General features: G+C 47.5%; 1 pseudogene; it reads right to left on the reverse strand.

Moving 5' to 3' along the window:
* Nucleotides 1–529: 529 nt before the first annotated feature.
* LOC139225993 (U2 spliceosomal RNA) lies at nt 530–762 on the reverse strand (annotated as a pseudogene).
* Between the last annotated feature and the right edge of the window lie 5,838 nt (nt 763–6,600).

Consider the following 6,600-nt stretch of genomic DNA (forward strand, 5'->3'; position numbering starts at 1 on the left):
ATCTCCTTTGGGATTGCCCCTTTGCAAGGCAGGTCTGGAAGGAGATGCAGTGGTTGCTGTTGAGGTTCATCCCAAGCAGCTCCGTAACACAGGACTCTGTGCTCTGCGGACTGTTCCAGGGACGCACACCGAGATAGACATCATTTGCTATTGGAGAGCCATCAACTCGGTGAAAGACGCACTTTGGTCTTCCCGAAACTTGCTGATCTTCCAGAGCAAGGAGATGTCCACGACCGAGTGTTGCAGATTAGCGCAATCAAAGGTCCAGGAGTACGTGCTGAGGGACGCACTAAAGGTTGGTGCAGTCGCCACAAAGGCGCGATGGGGAATTGCCACAGTTTAAGGCCCTTCCGCCACGGTAAACCCAGGGGATGGAATCAGACCCCCCCTCCTCGGGCTGTACTTTTTTTTTTTTTTTTTGAAATTCGTAGCCAATCGTTCCAATTCTTTGTCAAATCACAAACGCCAGAGGTCACCTTGCACATGCCAAGGATCACTCTGCGCCAATGCTCTTAGCCAAAAGGCCTAGAGCCACTGCACCGTTCCTGGAAGTACTGCAATACCAGGTTCGTGCCATGGAGGTGGATGGGTCAAGCCACCCCACACACCTCCGTGGAGGTGGATGGGTCAAGCCACCCCACCCACCTCCTGTTTCCAAAAAAGCAAGCATATACCTTCCTGACCAGGGAGAAACCACCCGGAGGTCATGGTGGCTGGTCAGGTCAGTTACGCATGATCTTAGCCAAAAGGCCGAGAAGCGATGCGGTACTTTTTTTTTTATTTCAAAATATACTTTATTCATAAAAAGAATCTGTACAGTACATTCGATGGCATTTCATTACATTTCGCTGCGGTCAGCAATCCCATACAATACATCTGGGTGCCGACGGCAGTTTCGTTCGTTACATTTCTCGTTTTTCTGTTCAACTGCGATTCAGTACAATAAACAGGGTACATTGTGGTACATTTACACAAATTACATTTCATGTGTTACATTACAGAGCCCGGAATGGGTGATGGTACATTTACATTTTTTCTTTTCAAACTTGCATTTCATAACACACCTTACATTGTACATGGCACTACATTGATGTTTACAGGTTTGGTGCTCTATGTACACAAAGTGTAAATTTCAAATACAAATACAAAAGCGATGCGGTACTTTTTTTTTTTTTTTTTTTTTTTTTTTTTTTAAGCGATGCGGTACTTGTTAATCTGCTGGTATACATAGAGTACCATGTACTGAAAAACACCTGTGTTGTGCCATGTATAATGAAAGTCTCTGCACTGTTTAGTAACTTGTAAAGAAATGTAAATGTATCCCCATCTGTTCCGTGTACTGCTTTCATCTGCATAGTGCTACATGTAACATGATTCGTGATCGGTATTGAAATGTATCCTGGAATGTAATGTAAACCTGTTCTCATCTGCTCCATGTAATACCCTCATTTGCATAGTACTACATGCAACGTGACTTACAGATTGTACTAAACTCTACCTTTGAAATTTAATGCATACTAGTGCATTGTATGGAACTGCTGTCAGCATCCAAACGAATTGTATGGAATTGCTGACTGCAAGGTACTGAACTATTTTCCATTGTATTGTGAAAATTTTATATGAATAAAGTACAGTTTTGGAAAAAAAAGCTCTGTGCAAACCATGAAGCCCATAATTTCCAGTGTACAGACGATGGTGGATTCCCAATGTATCGTGCGGTTCCAGACCTCATAAGGTGTCTCATGGGTGATATGGCAGCTTCTATTGGGGCACAGGCGGAAGCAACGGAACATCTTGCTGCTGCAATAGTCAATGGTTGCTCACGTGGATGCTCAGACTGCTCTCATGCAGTCTCAGCATGATACCACGCGAGCCCTGATTGCTGCTAAGGCCGCTGGGTCCATCACGGTTCACCGGGGATCACACAGTGCCACAGTAGTCCACCAATCTGTGCTCCATCAGATTGGTGCGGTAGCTGAGGTGCTGCCCCGGGGGACTGGCACTGTGTCAGTGAAGCAGGATCCTGCTGTCCTCTCTCAGGACGATAGCATTTCTGATGCCACCACTGCGACTCCGTCATTGCAGCTATCCACGCCTGTCACCCAGCCAGCCCGGACTGCCACCGTCCAGCCAAGGTCCCTTACAAGAGATTGGTGCGCAAAATCAAAGCGCATGGTATTGGGGGTAATGTACTGACGAAGATAGAGAACTGGTTGGCAGACAGGAAGCAGAGAGTCGGGATAAACAGGTCCTTTTCAGAATGGCAGGCAGTGACTAGTGGGGTGCTGCAGGGCTCAGTGCTGGGACCCCAGCTATTTACAACATACATTAACGATTTAGATGAAGGAATTGAGTGTAATATTTCCAAATTTGCAGATGAAACTAAACTGGGTGGCGGTGTGAGCTGTGAGGAGGATGCCAAGAGGCTGCAGGATGACTTGGACAGATTAGATGAGTGGGCAAATGCATGGCAGATGCATTATAATGTGGATAAATGTGAGGTTATCCACTTTGGGGGCAAAAACACGAAGGCAGAATATTATCTGAATGGCGACAGATTAGTAAAAGGGGAGGTGCAACGAGACTTGGGTGTCATGGTACATCAGTCATTGAAAGTTGGCATGCAGGTACAGCAGGCGGTGAAGAAGGCAAATGGTATGTTGGCCTGTATAGCCAGGGGTGTTGAGTATAGGAGCAGGGAGGTCTTACTGTAGTTGTACAGGGCCTTGGTGAGGCCTCACCTGGAATATTGTGTTCAGTTTTGGTCTCCTAATCTGAGGAAGGACGTTCTTGCTATTGAGGGAGTGCAGCGAAGGTTCACCAGACTGATTCCGGGGATGGCTGGACTGTCATATGAGGAGAGTCTGGATCAACTGGGCTTTTATTCACTGGAGTTTAGAAGGATGAGAGGGGATCTCATAGAAACATATAAAATTCTGACAGGACTGGACAGGTTAGATGCGGAAAGAATGTTCCCGATGTTGGGGAAGTCCAGAACCAGGAGACATAGTCTTAGGATAAGGGGTGGGCCATTTAGGACTGAGATGAAGAGAAACTTCTTCACTCAGAAAGTTGTTAACCTGTGGAATTCCCTGCCGCAGAGAGTTGTTGATGCCAGTTCATTGGATATATTCAAGAGGGAGTTAGATATGGCCCTTATGGCTAAGGGAATCAAGGGGTATGGTGAGAAAGCAGGAAAGGAGTACTGAGGGAGTGATCAGCCATGATCTTATTGAATGGCGGTGCAGGCTCGAAGGGCCGAATGACCTACTCCTGCACCTATTTTCTATGCCTGAGCTGTTACAGTCTGCAGCCGGGCCTTCCAGGCCCAGAGTTGATCGAGGGCATCCCAGAAGGCCATCTGCAGTCTCTGCCCTGAAACATAGCAATGCTGAAGCCACAGGGGACACACTGTGGAGGAGCAGTAGAATACATTTACGTAAAAGGGGATATCAGGGTACGCACAAGGGTGAATGATATATGTTATGTTGATGTTGCACTTTTTAAACATAAATGTTGATTATCATCTTTACTGGTGGGTCTTGTATCTCAGTTCATTGCTGGGCATGTGGTATGCAAGGAAGGGCTCATTGATGTTGTTATATATGTAAACTTGTATTTACTCTGTACAGCCACCAGAGGGTTCATCCCCTGGAGTCCAAAGGGGTCCCATAATCCCTTGGGAGCACAGGTATTTAAGGAGGCTTCACAGGTTGAAAGGCACTCTGGAGACCTGCAATAAAAGACTAAGATCACATTTTACGTTGAGCTCACAGTGTTTTCAGTCTGTCTCTTTCTCCATACAACAACTGGCGACGAGATACAGATAGCGAACTCAAAGATGCAGAGAACAGTGGACATCCTGGAGAAATTCTCAGAGGGAGATGATTGGGAAACATTTGTGGAGCGACTCGACCAATACTTCGTGGCCAACGAGCTAGATGGGGAAGAGAGCGCTGTCAAATGAAGGGCGATCCTCCTCACTCTCTGTGGGGCACCAACGTATGGTCTCATGAAAAATCTGCTCTCTCCAGCGAAACCCACAGAGAAATCGTACGACGATTTGTGCACACTGGTCCGAGAGCATTTGAACTCGAAGGAAAGCTTTCTGATGGCGAGGTACCGACAAAAGGTCTGAAGGCCAGGAAGTGGTGATTTATGTCGCCGAGCTAAGACGCCTTGCAGGACATTGCGAATTTGAAGGACATTTGGAGCACATGCTCAGAGACTTTTTCGTACTTGGCATTGGCCACGAAATCATACTTCGCAAACTTTTGACCAGAGACCCCAACCTTGAGTAAGGCTATAGCGATAGCCAGACGTACATTGCCACCAGTGACAATATGAAGCAAATCTCTCAGCACACAAGAGCTGCTACAACTACTGTGAACAAAGTGATGTTGTTTTCAAATTGTAATGTACAGGGCAGGTCACACATACCTGCAGCTACACGCCCGCAGATGTCTCAGAGTCCACCATCAAGGGTGATGAATGCAAGGCCATTAACACCTTGTTGGCGCTGCGGGGGCGATCATCATTTCCATTCATGCCGATTCAAAGAGTACGTTTGCAAGGGCTATGAAACAATGGGACACCTCCAACGAGTGTGCAGGCGAGCTGCTAAGCCTGTTAAACCTGCAAACCACCATGTTGCAGAGGAGGACAGATCCATGGAGAATCACGACAAACCAGAGCCTCAGAGCGAGGAGGCAGAGATATATGGGGTGCACACATTCACCACGAATTGTCCCCTGATAATGCTGAATGTTGAACTAAATGGACTCCCGGTGTCAATGGAGCTGGACAAGGGCGCGAGCTAGTCCATCATGGGCAAAAAGACTTTCGAAAGGTTGTGGTGCAACAAGGCCTCAAGGCCAGTCTTAAATCCAGTTCACACGAAACTAAGAACTTACATGAAAGAATTGATACCTGTAATTGGAAGTGCTACCATCAAGGTCTCCTACGATGGAGCGGTGCACAAGCTACCACTCTGGGTGGTACCGTGCGATGGTCCCACGCTGCTCGGCAGGAGCTGGCTGGGAAAGATACGCTGGAACTGGGACGACATCCGAGCGCTATCGCCCGCTGATGACACTTCGTGTGCTCAGGTCTTAAACAAATTTCCTTCGCTGTTCGAACCAGGCATCGGGAAATTCCAAGGATCAAAAGTGCAGATCCACCTAATTCCGGGGGTGCAACCCATCCATCACAAGGTGAGAGCAGTACCGTACATGATGAGAGAAAGGGTAGAGATCGAGCTAGACCAGCTGCAAAGCGAGAGCATCATTTCCCCGATCGAGTTCAACGAGTGGGCCAGTCCTATTGTCCCAGTCCTCAAGGGAGATGGCACCATCACAATCTGTGGCGATTACAAAGTAACTTTCAATCGTTTCTCCCTGCAGGACTAATACCCACTACCAAAGGCCGACGATCTCTTTGCAACAGTGGCAGGAGAAAAGACGTTCAGGAAGCTGGATCTGACTTCAGCCTACATGACGCAGGAACTAGAGGAATCATCGAAGGCCCTCACCTGCATCAACACACACAAAGGTCTCTTTGATTATAACAGATGCCCGTTTGGAATCCGATCGGCGGCGGCGATATTCCAGAGAAACATGGAAAGCTTACTGAAGTTGGTCCTGCACACCATGGTCTTCCAGGATGACATCTTTGTCACAGGTCGGAACACAGTCGAGCATCTGTAGAACCTGGAGGAGGTTCTTAGTTGACTCAACCACCTGGGGCTAAGGTTAAAACGCTCGAAGTGTATTTTCTTGGCGCCTGAAGTGGAGTTCCAGGGAAGGAGGATTGCGATGGACGGCATCAGGCCCACCAACACGAAGACGGAGGCAATGGAGAATGCATTGAGGCCACAGAAAGTGACAGAGCTGCGGTCGTTTCTGGGACTCCTGAACTACTTTGGTAATTTCTTATCAGGTCTCAGCACACTGTTAGAACCATTGCACGTCTTACTACGAAAAGGGGACGAATGGGTTTGGGGCAAAAGCCAAGAAAATGCCTTTGTAAAAGCGAGAAAATTGTTATGCTCAAACAAATTGCTTGTGTTATATGATCCATGTAAGCGTTTGGTACTAGCATGTGATGCGTCGTCATATGGCGTCGGGTGTGTATTGCAACAAGCTAATGATTTCGGGAAACTGCAACCGGTTGCTTATGCATCCAGGAGTCTGTCTAAGGCTAAGAGAGCCTACAGCATGATTGAGAAAGAAGCATTAGCGTGTGTCTTGGGGATAAAGAAAATGGTTCAATATCTGTTTAGGCTAAAATTCGAATTGGAAACTGACCATAAGGCACTTATATCCCGGTTTTCCGAGAGTAAAGGGATAAATACCAACGCATCGGCTCGCATCCAGAGATGGGCGCTCACATTGTCCGCATACAACTACGCCATCTGCCACAGGCCAGGCACAGAAAACTGCACCAATGCTCTCAGTAGGCTGCCATTGCCCACCACGGGGGTGAAAATGGCGCACTCCGTAGATCTAGCCATGGTTATGGAAGCATTTGAGAGTGAGCAATCACCCGTCACTGCCCGGCAGATCAAAACCTGGACAAGCCAGGACACCTTATTATCTCTAG

This window comes from Pristiophorus japonicus, chromosome 15, assembly GCF_044704955.1.
Source record: "Pristiophorus japonicus isolate sPriJap1 chromosome 15, sPriJap1.hap1, whole genome shotgun sequence".
In the NCBI taxonomy this organism is placed as follows: Eukaryota; Metazoa; Chordata; class Chondrichthyes; family Pristiophoridae; genus Pristiophorus; species Pristiophorus japonicus.